The sequence below is a fragment of the Martes martes genome, assembly GCF_963455335.1.
Source record: "Martes martes genome assembly, chromosome: 8".
NCBI classification, from domain to species: Eukaryota; Metazoa; Chordata; class Mammalia; order Carnivora; family Mustelidae; genus Martes; species Martes martes.
The window spans coordinates 93,277,216-93,292,351 of record NC_137895.1 but is presented as its reverse complement, the minus strand read 5'-3'; positions in this window follow the sequence as shown (position 1 = coordinate 93,292,351).

Genomic DNA, 15,136 nt, shown 5'->3' with positions numbered 1-15,136 from the left:
ATGATTCTAATGAGCAGCCAAGGTTGAGACTATTGATACAGGCAATGAACATCAATGGCCAACAATCAGGCACAAGGCTGTTGGTCTACAATATACAGATCAGGTGGATAACAGCAGTTACCACTGGTCGGTCCTAACACCATAAAAAGATGTGATGCAAATGGAAATACCCAACACCTACTACGAGGGAATCTCATAAAAATGTCAATCTGAATCAGATCAAGTCTCTTAACTTAACTTTTACTTACAAGAAATGTAAGAGACTTACGGGAAATAAAGGACACCCTCAGGATGCAATCAGCAAAACCCAGAATGCAGGAAAGTCTACAAGACAAATAACCAACCCTCTTTCTCCAACAAGTAAATTATAAGAAAATAAAGGACAAGGAATCTATAAAAGAGTTATAAAAGACTTATCGGCCAATGCAATATGTCGACCTGATTTGGATTTTGATTGGAATAAGCCAACAGTGAAAAAAACTATGAGACAATCAAAGAAGTCTGAATATTGCTCGATGTTTGTGCTGAGGTGCCTGGGTGGCACAGTCAGTTAAGCATTTGACTCTTTGTTTCAGCTCAGTTCCTGATCTCAGGGTTGTGAGATCAAGCCCCAGATTGAGCCCCACGTGGGGCTCCATGCTCAACGCAGAGTCTGCTTGGGATTCTCTCTCCCTCTCCCTCTGCCCCTCCCACTCCTGCTTTCTCTCTCTCTAAAAATAAATAAATCCCTTTAAAAAAGACAATTGCGTTAAATTTTTAGGTCAGTACTTTTGTCTATAAAGGGTCAGATAAGTGTTTTAGGCTTTGTGCTTCTACAGTCTGTTGCAATGATTCAACTATGTCATTGTAGCCTGAGAACTGCTATCAACAACACATAACACATGGCTGTGCTGTATTCCAATAAAAGTTTACTTATAAAAACGGACAACAGAATGGATTTTGTCAACCTCTGTTTTAGAGATACATTCAGAAGAGCTTATAGTATATGATGGATGGAATTTGCCTCTAAACTCTAAACCTTCCACTGGAGAGGAGGGGAATGAGTGAGCAGTATAAATGAATTGATATGAATGAATTGATAATTAGCTGAAGATGAGTACTTGGGACTTCATTATACCAGTGGTTCTCAAAGTGTGGTCCCTGGACGATCTGTGTCCGCATCATCTGGAAATTTGTTAAAATGCAAATTTTAGGTCCCACCTAAGACTTACTGAACCAGAAACTCTGGGGGTAGATCCCAGCAATCCGTTTTAACAAGCCCTCCCAGTGATTCTAAAGCACACTAACGTTATTCTCACTCTCCTTGTGGTCTTCTGTATGTTTGAAATTTTTAATAGTAAAAGGTTTTTTTCATCTGATTCCCAAATGGCCATACCAGATAATCAGTCCCTTTTAGGAAATATCAATTGTTTTAGATAGAGTATGATACATTGCTGAAGCAGGGGAATTTAAAAATGCAAATGAAACCTTTTTGAAATGCTCATTAGACCTATTACCTAATTCAAAACAAAGAATACACACACACACACACACACACACACACACACACACACACACACTTTTTTACAGTCCTAGGCTTTTTTTTTTTTTTAGTATTATTATTAAAACAGTTAACTCACTAAAAGTTTATTTTATATGTACCATCAGCTAAACATCTGCATCAACTTTTCAGGGAAAAAATTAGTTATTTGATCTGAAAACACCTCTATTATCAAGAGCATATTATGTTTTAGGGCGCCTGGGTAGCTCAGTCAGTTAAGCGACTGTCTTTGGCTCGGGTCATGATCCCGGGGTTCTGGGATCGAGCCCCATGTAGGGCTCCTTGCTTAGCGGGGTGCCTGCTTCTCCTCTCCCTCTGTGGCTCCCCCTGCTTGTGCTTTCTCTCTCACTCTCTCTCTTTGTGTCAAATAAATAAATAAAAATCTTTTTTAAAAAAGAACATTATGTTTCAATATACACAGATCACAAATCATTACATCATAAACCTGAAACTAATGTCATATGTCAATTATATCTTCATAAAAAAGAATATATTTTCCCAATACTCTACTTTGTTTTTATCAGACATTATTTTCCAGATTTTGTGAGATTTTAACAGTATTTATTATTATGATGTCTTGAATTAATTTGAATGGAAAATGTGCCAGATTTCTCAGCCTCATCACCAACAGATTTTTTTTTTAACCTTGTCATTATGCCAGTAAACAGTCCGCTATTGTTTTGGAAATAAAGTATGTGGAGAATTTCTCCATTGTTCTTTAAAATTTATGCTAGCTATTACAGAATGAAGGTGCTCTCTGTATGGCAAAACAGTCTGCAATTTGCCATTTTGTTGTGTAAATTTACTACCTCTGTAATTCTTCTGTAAGTAAGCCTTTCTTTGCCAGCATCTAAATATATCAATTACAATTTCTGAAACTACTGATGGGGACAAAGAATCTAGAGGAAGCATCTAAAACATAATATGTTGTATCTAATATAACGTGAGCAGAGGTTACATCCTTTCTATTTCTTGATTTGATTTGCCTAAATACCTCTAGCCTATAAGAATTGAAATATATTGCCAGAAGTTGTCATTTTCATGTTATATAGTCAGTATCTTAAAAAGCCTATTTCCTACAGAACAACTGATTCAGGCATATTGTATCCGACCCATACAAGATACAGATCCTACCCTCATGATAAAATAAATTATTTTATCAGTTAAGATCCTCTGGTTACAAGAAATAGAAACTGCCTAACTTAAGTAGAAAAAAAAAGAATGTGGGAAGAAGATAGGGTAACTCACACCGTGGAACAAAATGTGGACCAGACTCAAGAAGGGCAGAGACTAGAGCAACCCCAGAGACAAAGAGAAGCAGGACCTACCTATTGAATGGTCAGTTCAGGGAGTGCTTGCAGAGATAAAGAGTGCTAGCCATGCAGGGTCTCTGTATCACTCTTCTCATGAATATAAATGCTTTCCAGCCACCTGGCTTAGGTCAGGAGCCATCACGTCCCTGACTGATAATCCCATCAAGGCAAAACTGGGGTGCTGTTAAGAAGGAGGACAGCTGGGCGCCTGGGTGGCTCAGTCCTTTAAGCATCTGCCTTAGGCTCAGGTTGTGATCCCAGGGTCCTAGGATCGAGTCCTGCATCGGGCTCCCTGCTCAACGGGGAGTCTAGTTCTCCCACGCCCTTGGCTATTCCCCCTGCTTATGCTTTCTCTCTCTGTCAAATAAATTTAAAAAATCTTAGGAAGAAGAAGAAGGAGGAGGAGGAGGAGAGGAGAAGGAGATGAAGGATAGCTGATGGGAGGTAAAAATGATACATTTCCACTGAAATTAATTTTATTTTTTTTAAGATTTTGTTTATCCATTCGACAGACAGAGATCCCAAGTAGGCAGAGAGGCAGGCAGAGAGAGAAGAAAGGAAGCAGGCTCCCTGCTGAGCAGAGAGCCCAACGTGGGACTCAATCCCAGGACCCCAGACAATGACCTGAGCTGAAGGCAGAGGCTTTAACCCACTCAGCCACCCAGGCGCCCCCTGAAACTAATTTTAAAACATGGGCAAAATACCACTTAAAACATGTTAATTATAGGAATTCCTCAATCAAGACACAAAGGCAAGCATCTCTTTAATTCTGGTCATGTAAGTGGACACACATACACACCCAAGAATGAATATAAATTAAAATTTTGATAAGGTACGTAAGTTTGATTCATATTCAGCCTAGTTATATAAGGGGTTCATTCATTCTTTCATCCACAAGTATTTAAGCATTAGTCTAGATACAAAGGATAAAGCACTGAAAAAAATGTTTTCAATTCCTGACTCATGAAACGTATTTTAGTCAGAGAGAAACAAACAAGAGACAAAATAAATGAACAAATTATGTAGCATCTTAGAAGATGCTATGGAGAAGAATAAACAAGAGAAGACTGATAAGGGATAGGGAGTACAAGGTCAAGCTCACAAATTTAAAGAGAGTGATTACAGAAGGCCTCACTGAGGTGACAATGGAGCAAAGACCTGTAGGTAGAGAGTACATCAGTCAGGCAGGCATATGGAAGAAAACCTTCCAGGAAGAAGGAGCAGTAGGTGCAAGGCATTGAGGCAGGCATTTACCTGGGGTGGTCAAGAACCATAAAGAGGCCAGTGTGGCTGGAGCCCCTGAAGTGAGCAATGGGAGAGGGATTGGAAGTGAGGTCAGAGGTCAGAGGTCAGAGGCTGGTCAGGTCATGACAGGCCTTATAGGCCACTGTGAAATCTCTAACTTTTTCCCTAAGTGTGACGGGAAAACCACCCCACAGCGAATTTTTTTTAATTTAAATTCAATTAATTAACATATAGTATATTATTAGTTTCAGAGGAAGAATTTAGTGATTCATCAGTTGCATAAAACACCGGGTGCTCACTCCACCACATGCCCTCCTTAATGCCCATCACCCAGTTGCCCCATCCCCCCACCCATCTCCCCTCCAGCAACCCTCAGTTTGTTTCCTATGGTTAGGAGTCTTTTATGGTTTGTCTCCCTCTCTGGTGTCGTCTTATTTTTCCTTCCCCTTCCCTATGTTCATCTGTTTTGTTTCTTAGATTCCACATATCAGTGAAATCATATGATAACTGTCTTTCTCTGACTGACTTATTTCGCTTAGCATGATACACTCTAGTTCCATCCATCTCGTTGCAAGTGGCAAGATTTCATTCTTTTTGATGCCTGAGTAATGTTCCATTGTATATATATTCTACAACTTTTTTAATCCATTCATTTGTCGACGGACATCTAGGTTCTTCCCATAATTTGGCTATTGTGGACATTGCTGCTACAAACATTTGGGGATGCATGTGTCCCTACAAATCACTATGTTTGTATCCTTTGGATAAATACCTAAGAGTACAATTGCTGGGTCATAGGGTAGCTCTATTTTTAACTTTTTGAGGAACCTCCATGCTGTCTTCCAGAGTTGCTGCACCAGTTTGCATTCCCATCAACAGAGTAAGAGGGTTCCCCTTTCTCCGCATCCTCATCAACATCTGTTGTTTCCTGAGTTGTTAATTTTAGCCATTCTGACTGCACACCACAGAGAACTAATGCCCCACCTAAGAATTCATCCTTCTCTTGAATCATCTTTCTATCCCAAAATCCATTAAATATCAACACACTCTTTTCCCCCTGGCTCTCCAGGCCTATCTGTACATTTCCTAGATGACTAAAGACGTCGGCAACTCCTAGGCATTGTCTAACGCCCAGAACATTACTACTTAGCTGTATCAGTCAGTGTCCAACCAGGAGATAGAAATCACACAGCGGGGGTGCCTGGGCGGCTCAGTGGGTTAAAGCCTCTGCACTTTGGCTCAGGTCATGATCCCAGGGTCCTGGGATCGAGCCCCACGTCGGGCTCTCTGCTCGGCGGGGAACCTGCTTCCTCCTCTCTCTCTGCCTGCCTCCCTGCCTGCTTGTGATCTCTGTCTGTCAACTAAATAAAATAAAAAGAAAGAAAGGAAGAAAGAAAGAAAGAAAGAAAGAAAGAAAGAAATCACACAGCGATTTTAACAAACAAAGTTTAACAGAAGATTCAATAATGGGGCATAACCTAGTAAGAAGTAAAGAAAACTCTAAAGAATGTAATTAGCAGCTACTACCCCTGGGGCTAAGATTGAGACCCCAAGGCAGAGCTGCCCTCCTCCTAGTGCTGAGATCCGTACCTTATTGGAAAGAGCACCATCATAGCTCAATGATGGAACTTGCTGGAAATCCACCCTCCGGATGCAAGAGAAAGCCATTGACAGAGAGGTACCATGCCTTGGAACTGGCTGTTAGCTGCACAAGGGGTTACCAGAGGAAAGCTCTAGAGGCTGGATGCTGTTGGTTGCCATGCACTGTAGGAGCCAAGCATTCACTAAAGAAGCCAGATGCTGGAGATACCACACACCGCAGAAGCCAAGTGGTAAAGAAAGCCGTGCCTTGCACTGCTGGCCTATGAGCCAGAAGTCACACACAGAATGGGAGTTTGCCAAGAGAACACCCTGGAACCAGGACCAAAACCAAACCGAACCAGACTCTCTGCTCCAGTATCCCCCTAGCACCCCCTACTGACAAAGCTAACATCATGCCAGCTGGCAAAGGAGAAATGTTACATGGGCCCAACTCTATTTTCATAGAGCACGAGATAATGGATGGACTTGAAGTGGAGAGGCAATAAATCGATCACTGGCATGCCAGCATTTCCTATTTAGATGCAATATTCACAGCATAAACTGTTGATGAACTGCAAGATTATACTTTTCGTAGTGTTGCTACTTTCTTTCTTTTTTTTTTAATTTTTTTTTATTTTAATAAACATATAATGTATTTTTATCCCCAGGGGTACAGGTCTGTGAATCGCTAGGTTTACACATTTCACAGCACTCATCATAGCACATACCCTCCCCAATGTCCATATCCCCACCACCCGTGTTGCTACTTTCTAATGCAAGATGCACTCGTACCCTCCCCACAGAACAACTGAAACCATGCCCAAGTGTGAAGCGCCACGTTCTGAAAAATAAAATATAGTCTATTCATTCTGTAAATTCTACACTTAGAAAATGCCTGAATATCTATTTAGGGCACTAGAGAGTCCCCTTGTTAAAAATAATGCCCAGGGTAGGCCTGGGTGCATGCTGTTCTATGTAATGAAAAATTTAATTGATTTAATTCCACTTCAAATACTTGCCTCCTAGTATTTGCCTTTGTTTTTCCCAAAAGAAGCACACAATTGTTGTCTTCTTCTACTTGGATGTATTATGAATGAATGGCCCAGTAGATCATGATGGAAAGAGCATGGGCTCTCTATCAGGCAAACGTGGTCTTAAAGTCTGATTCCACCACTTTCTGGGTATGTGACTTTCAGCATACCACTTAATCTCTATGAAGTACAGTTTCCTCATCTCTAATTGGGACAATAGCACCCACTTGGCTATTCGAAATGTTTGAAAGAGTTTGAAAAGACTGTCTGGAGCACCTGGTAGACTACTTGCCCCAGAGAAGTACCTTTTTTTTTTTTTCTTTGAGAAGTACCTATTTTAAAAGATGGCCTGGATTTGTGAATCTCATTGCTCTTTTATCTGCTAGGAATTTTATTCAGTTGCCGATGGTGAAAACTGTAAGCATGCCAAGTTAATTCAAACTTCCATTCCAAAGACAGCCACAGAAAGCATAAAATAAAATTTTGTAAAATGTTCCACTAATTACCATTGAACTTCTAAATAGTATTCCAGTTTGTTGGGGATAAAAACATTAACTGACACAGACACCAAAGGTTAATAGAGATTCTCAGAAACATTAACTGTCCCCATCACTACCTCTTCCTGAATTTTGTTGTTCTTCATATTGAGAGGCCATTTTTTAAAGTATAGTTTTCTTTCCTCTTCAAAGTGTCTTGCTATAATAATTCTATTCTCAACTTCAAAAGTTCAGATAGCTACCTATAAGAAAACAAAGCACAGGCTTACATAAAATGTGGCTGTTGATGACAGCTCACCAAACAGAATAAGAAACTAAAGGATTGTGAAAATAAAACTCCAAAACACCAGAATGACCTCAGACTCAAGGTTTCCATCACAATAAACAAATTTCTAGAACTTTCATGTAGTCTAATCCCAATTTCCAAAAACTGATATGTACTTTCTAGACCATATGTTCCTTTGGTTCATTTCATATCACTAATGTTTTTCATATTCAAATTATACCTGATGCCAAATATTTTTTTTTCTACTTTGTAAAGCAGATGTAGCCAGAGAAGAAAGTAACTCTTCCTTGGCAAGAGGGTTCTGAAGTTTCCTGTAAGCCAGTTGAATTCTCAACACAGGATCAGACAAACAAGAATATAATGGAACCCAGGTGTTAGACTAATTACTAATTTAGCCATAAATGAAGAAAAGGGAAATATTAATCCTTGATGTAGGTTGCTGTGTTAATACAGAATCCATCATAATGAAGGAATGACCTCACTTGGCTCCGAGGTTAACAGTATGAAAGGTGCTGTATTGACCGAATGTTAATAAGTTGTATGTGTGGCAGCAGGCAAGCAGGAGATGGCAGAAGGAAGCTATAGTGGTAGCTGTGTAATTACAATGGAAGTCGTGTCTTGGGTAATGAACACAATTCACATCACATCTTCTCGGTCACAGCACAATTCTCCAGCTCTGTTTATAGTAATCGGCGGGATTATTTGACAGCAAGATGACATTTTGACTTTGGAACAAATTTTTCTCATAGAAAGCACAATTACCCACTGATATTGTGATATGTAATTAGACACAGCCATGCCAGGCAACTTAGATTTTTTAAAACATAACAAACAATGGATGTGTTGTCAGCACACGACATTCTTCAATCCTTATACATGGGCTTCTTGGCCTAAATGTCTTGGTCATATGCAACGGATGCAATCTGAAAATTTTTAATTGCCTATTATTTAAATTAGAAGTTTCAAATTTTTAAATTTAGAAAGTCCCTGGCAGCTAAAACTAATATCTGTGATGGATCAGATCTTTATTGTATGCAGAGACTGTGTTTCAAGGAACATTATTTGGCTCATATTCTATCTTAAGGCATTTAACCAAAAAATCCATATTGTAAAGGAATTTTATTACAGTATAAAATGTAATATGCTGGAAATATGTATGAATTCTTATGAGTCCAGTTGTTTTATTTAAACTCACTGAGGCATCAGTAATGCACCACACTGAGTAGGTGAAAGAGAGAAAACTTCCTTTTGTAACCTTTCCACGTTTTGCCAAATTCAGAAAGGGAATTCTTTGTTTGGTGGGTGTGTGTGTGTGCTGTGTGTGTGTGTTTGTGGGTGTATGTGTGCATGCACGTGCATTCATATTTGTCTACATTCCACCATCTCCCAATTACCTTCATTAAAAATGGTCAAGTTTTTCTCCTTTCTGATATCCCCCGGCATCACTTCAAACCATCTTCTCTTTCCTCAAAGTGTATTCAGGAGAAATCAGTATGTTTTAACATTAGCACAAACAAAACATAATTAAATGGAAGTGAAGTCTAAAGTAGCTATTTGTTGCATGTCATAATCAAATAAATTAAAATATGTTTAAAATCATGAAAAATAAGATAAACATATTTTCCTTCTGTGGTATAAATGATATTTAAAATATACTCTCAGGAGGGGTGCCTGGGTGGCTCAGTCATCTAAGTGTCTGCCTCTGTTTTAGGTTATGATCCCAGAGTCCTGGAATTGAGCCCCACGTTGGGCTCCCTACTCAGTAGGGAGTCTGCTTCTCCCTCTGCTTCTCCTTCTCTCTCTCTCTCAAATAAATAAATAAATAATCTTTTAAAAAATAAAAATAAATAAAATATACTCAGGAAACATTGGAAACTGTATTTTTCTGTTATAGATTATGAACTGTCATTAGTCAAAAGCAAAAAAAAAATCACACTAACTTCTTGATGTGATATTATCCAATTGCCAGAGATTAGCAGAAATATGGTGGTCCCCGCCCTTATCTGTGGGAGATAAGTTCTAAGACCCCCAGTGGATGCCCAAAACCACAAATAGTACTGAACCCTCTATGTACTTTTTTTCCTATACGTATATATCTATAGTAAAGTTTAATTTCTAAATTAGGCATATAGATTAATAATAACTAATAATAAAATGCAACAATTATAACAATATACTGTAATAAAAGTCATCAGAGAGGAGAAAAACCATGAGAGACTCTTTTTTATTTTTCCCAGAGGGCCCATGAGAAGGAATTTTTTTTAATTAACATATAATGTATTATTTGCACCAGGGGTAGAGGTCTGTGAATCATCAGGCTTACACATTTCACAGCATTCCCCATAGTACACACCCTCCCCAATATCCATCACCCAGCCACCCTATTCCTACCCCCTCACCCTCCAGCAACCCTCAGTTTGTTTCATAAGATTAAGAGTCTCTTATGGTTTGTCTCCTTCCTGATCCCATCTTGTTTCATTTTTTCCCTTCCTAGCCCCCATGACCCCCCTATACTGCCATTCAAATTCCTCATATCAGAGAGGTCATATGATAATTGTCTGTCTCCACGAGAGACTCTTAACTCTATGAAACAAACCGAGGGTTGCTGGAGGGGAGGTGGATGGGGGATGGGGTAATTAGGTGATGGGCATTAAGGAGGGTACATGATGTGATGAGCACTGGCTGATATATTATTGAACACTACATCTGATAACCAATGATATTGGTTAATTGAGTTCAAATTTTAAAAAATTTAAAAAGCTATATGAATTGGGTTTCTCTCTCTCTCAAATAGCTTCTTGTACTATACTAACTTTTCTTCTTGCGATGACGTGAGATAGTAAAATGCCTATGTGATGAGCCACAGTAAGGTGGATGGGGTAGGCATGTGCCATAGCGTTAGGCTACTGTTCGCCTCTGACAACACGTCAGGAGGAGGATCATCTGCTTCCAGACCGTGGTTGACCACAGGTAACTGAGACCACAGAAGGCAAAACCACGGGCAAAGGGGGGACTTCTGTACTAAACTTCTTCAGTATTCGTCTATAACACGGGATGATGTAACTACCTCACAAGGTAAACTGTGAAGACCTAATGTGATAAAAGCAGGGATCAGCAAACTATGGAACATGAGCCAAATCTGGTCAATCACTTGTTTTTGTTTTTGTTTTTGTTTTTTACATCCCACCACATAAGAAGAGTTTTCACATTTTTTAATGGTTTTTAGAAAGCAAAAGAATAAAGATACTTCATGACATGTGAAAATTATGTAAAATTCAAATTTCTGAATCCATAAATGCAGTGATATTGGAACACAGCTACACTCATTCATTTCGGTATTGTCTGCTTTTGTATTTGTATGGCTGCTTTCACAAAACTACAGCAGCATTGAGTAACTCAAGCAGAGCCTGCATACGACCTTCAGCGCCTTAACTATTTACTGACTGGCCCTTAGCAGAAGAAATTTGCTGACCTCTGAAATAAGCATGAAAATCATTTAGTGCAATGCCAAACATGTGGCAGGAGCTCAACAAATGATATTCATTTATATAAGTACAGCCTTAGCATATTCATATATATTTCATGGACTAAAAATATTTGGTCCCTAAGTGCCATTCACAACTATAATATTGTATATGGAGAGACCCACAGGGCCACACTGGGCCACTAAAAGACTTTCTCCATCCCTCCCCAGCTCCTCAGGACTTGCCTTCATGCTCCTCCTGCTCGGGAGATAAGGTAGACAGGCATCTTCTGTGCGCCTCACCCATTGCTTTCAATGCTGGTTTAGAATATTGCTCAGAAACACTCCTTTCCTCCACCACCATCTCCAAGGATGGAGTATACTTTGGGAATGACCAAATAACTTGCTTTGGAATGGAATATGAACAGACACATTATGATCTACTGGAGTCCTCATTTCGAGAAGATTCATTCTAGACCTCAGTTGCAAGGGAAGCAAAACTCATTAGAATTAGAAACAATCCACTAACAAACAGACCACCTAAAAAATTAGTTCCCATTTCAAACTTTCATAGCCACTGGGGTCATGCCTGACCATCTGATCAGAACCTTAATCTTCCCTTTCAAATGAAACAGTATATCTGCCTGATTGGACCCAAGGTCCACCCAGCTAGCCCAGATATCTGCAGCCCAAACAGTCATTGAGTTTCCATTTTTGGTCTAAATAATACTGAAATGGATGAATCACAAATATTAAGCCTCAGTAAAATTTATTCTTTCTGCCAGCCACACGGAAAAGAAAAGTTCCAGTGCAAACATAAAACGCAGTCAGCTGGGGTTACAGCTCATTTTTGCGTGGGATCAACTTCAGATTTTTATCTAGACTAGATTGTTTCTAAATTCATATGTTTAAAAGTGAGAAAAGTGAGAAATTGAGTTTGTGGTCATTTTAGCAGTAAAAGGTCTATGGGCCACATTGACACCATCTTGCGACACTGAATCTCTCAGCTACTAAGTAATTTGGAAGAAAAAAAAATGGATGAATATGTCATCATTTATTGGCCCACTGAGGATTTGCACTAAGTAAAATATCTTCCAGGAGCAGGCCCAAAAAACATCACTCTGTGGGTTTCCTACTGGGCAGGATATGCTTCTCACCATCATTCTCTAACTACATAAAGAAAAGATTCATGTCATCAAAGAAGCACAGGGAATCCGACTTAGAAAAGACCTTGCCTATGAAGCCACACCAGTAGAATTCTTGGCTCAATTATGTAATGAAATTATCCAAATGCTTTTCTACTAACACAATCCACTCTGCCCACACTTCCTTCATCCCTGGTTCATGATTTTAATAATGTTTTTAACTTTCAAAAAATTTCTTGGTTTTAAAAATCTTCTTATGTAAATATTCAAAGCCAATTCAAGTCCCATTTTAAAGTTACCTCTTGGGGAGAGGAGGACCTGCTTCTTTGCCAAGGGCACTTTGATTGCTATTTTCTATTTACAAGAAAGGGTATATTTCCATGTCTTAGCAGTAAGACAGGCATAAATGAATAAATTACCATTTGCCTACATTTAAATCTTATAACCTAAACTATTGGACAGCTGACTCCAATTGATTTATTATTGCTCAGAGTTACTGTCTGCCAAATGAAGCCAAATATTAAGGTAAAGGACAAGTTACTAACCAAAAAATGATGTGTTGGTGCCCTGGTTTTTTAGTTCAGAACTCTTCCTGTGGCCCATGACTGAGGACTGGGAGGTCCTGGTTTTCTTCTGCTGCATACTTTAATATGTCTATTTGGTATGCACAGTCCCTTCTCAGCCATCTATCTGAGGCCCTAGGCTTTCATAGATTGTGAGGTTGGGTCCTGACTCTAGTTTATCTCATTATCCAAAAGCCAAATATACCTGAATACATTTAGCCAGTACCCAGAAGTCCCAGTGATGTTTCTGTGGTTTCTGGGAGTAAAAACCATCATCTCTCACATCACACCCTCCACCTATATGCAGAACCCCAGCAGCCTAAATATTTATGTACTTTGATAGACATCATCCAACCTCATCCATATATAGATTTACTTTTCTTACTAGATATTCAGAAAATTACATCGCCCAGCACTCTTGCAGTTAGGAGGAGACATATGACTGGTTCTGGCCAATAAAATGTGAGAAGTGATTTGTATCACTTGTAGATTGAGGAGGTAACAAGACGCTATACAATTCTTCAGCCTTTCCCCAGTCTGTCTTTTGCCCAGTGGGGACAGAGGCATTCCAGATGGTGGAGCTGCTGTCAGGCTGGTCCCTCAATGACTATGTGGGCAGAGAGCTACCACCACCCTACCTTACACTCTGTGCCTCACCACCTGCCCATTCAAATTAGATCTGCAGCCTAAGCAAAAAAGGAAGCTTTAGGGTGTGGGCCCTGGAGATTCCAGGACAATATTTTCCTGCAACATAGTATAACTTATCCTGACTAACATGGTAGCAGTTGTCTCAATTAAGTGATGTATATCTCAGAGGAATTCCTTTTGCATGACTCCTACGTCACTGTTGCTTGATTCTCATGGAAAAATCACCTTCATTTACTCCCTCCCACTCAGGAGCTGAGATTGACTTCAAAGGATAAATAGGATTTAGAAAGATGAAGAAAGGGTAGAGAGCATCCCACACCAGAGAAATTGGTTGTTATTCCAATCTTTACAGAAAATAGTATGACTTAATAAACACATTTCTTTGGTGAAAATGGTAGACAAACATGAAAGATGCTCAGTTCCAACTCAGCCCTCCCCTAGTGGGTGGGGGCATGAACAATCACAAAGCACAGGCCCAGGCTCTCTACAGATTTGTTAGGTTAAGGGTTTAACTCTTGATTTCAGCTCAGGTCTCAATCTCAGGGTCATGAGGTCAAGCCCCATGTTGGGCTCCATGCTGGGTGTGGAGCCTACTTTTAAAAAAAGTATTTAAAAAAAAAAAAAAGAACAAGTTCCTCCCTTCCCATACAGGGGCATTGGCGTGACTATGTCAAGCCAGCTTCCTTTTTTTTTTTTTTTTCCTCCACATTTCAGCATTTCTTTACTTTCTTTACTTCTTCTTTTTTTTTAAATTTTTTATTTCTTTTCAGTGTAACAGTATTCATTGTTTTTGCACCACACCCAGTGCTCCATGCAATCCGTGCCCCCCCTAATATCCACCACCTGGTTCCCCCAACCTCCCACCCCCCACCCCTTCAAAACCCTCAGGTTGTTTTTCAGAGTCCATAGTCTCTCATGGTTCACCTCCCCTTCCAATTTCCCTCAACTCCCTTCTCCTCTCCATCTCCCCTTGTCCTCCATGTTATTTGTTATGCTCCACAAATAAGTGAAACCATATGATGATTGGCTCTCTCTGCTTGACTTATTTCACTCAGCATAATCTCTTCCAGTCCCGTCCATGTTGCTACAAAAGTTAGGTATTCATCCTTTCTGATGGAAGCATAATACTCCATAGTGTATATGGACCACATCTTCCTTATCCATTCATCTGTTGAAGGGCATCTTGGTTCTTTCCACAGTTTGGCGACCGTGGCCCATTGTTAAAATGTCTATACTGCCTAGACCAATCTATAGTTTCAATGCCATTCCAATCAAAATTCCAGCGGTATTTTTCAAAGAGCTGAAGCAAACAATCCTAAAATTTGTATGGAATCAGAAGAGATCCCGAATCACTAAGGAAATGTTGAAAAACAAAAATAAAACTGGCGGCATCACGTTACCTGATTTCAAGCTTTACTACAAAGCTGTGATCACCAAGAAAGCATGGTACTGGCATAAAAACAGACACATAGATCAGTGGAACAGAGTAGAGAGCCCAGATATGGACCCTCAACTCTATGGTCAAATAATCTTCGACAAAACAGGAAAAAATATCCAGTGGAAAAAAGACAGTCTCTTCAATAAATGGTGTTGGGAAAACTGGACAGCTCTATGTAGAAGAATGAAACTTGACCATTCTCTTACACCGTACACAAAGATAAACTCGAAATGGATAAAAGACCTCAACATGAGACAGGAATCCATCAGAATCCTAGAGGAGAACATAGGCAGTAACCTCTTTGATATCAGCCACAGCAACTTCTTCCAAGATATGTCTCCAAAGGCAAAAGAAACAAAAGCGAAAATGAACTTTTGGGACTTCAT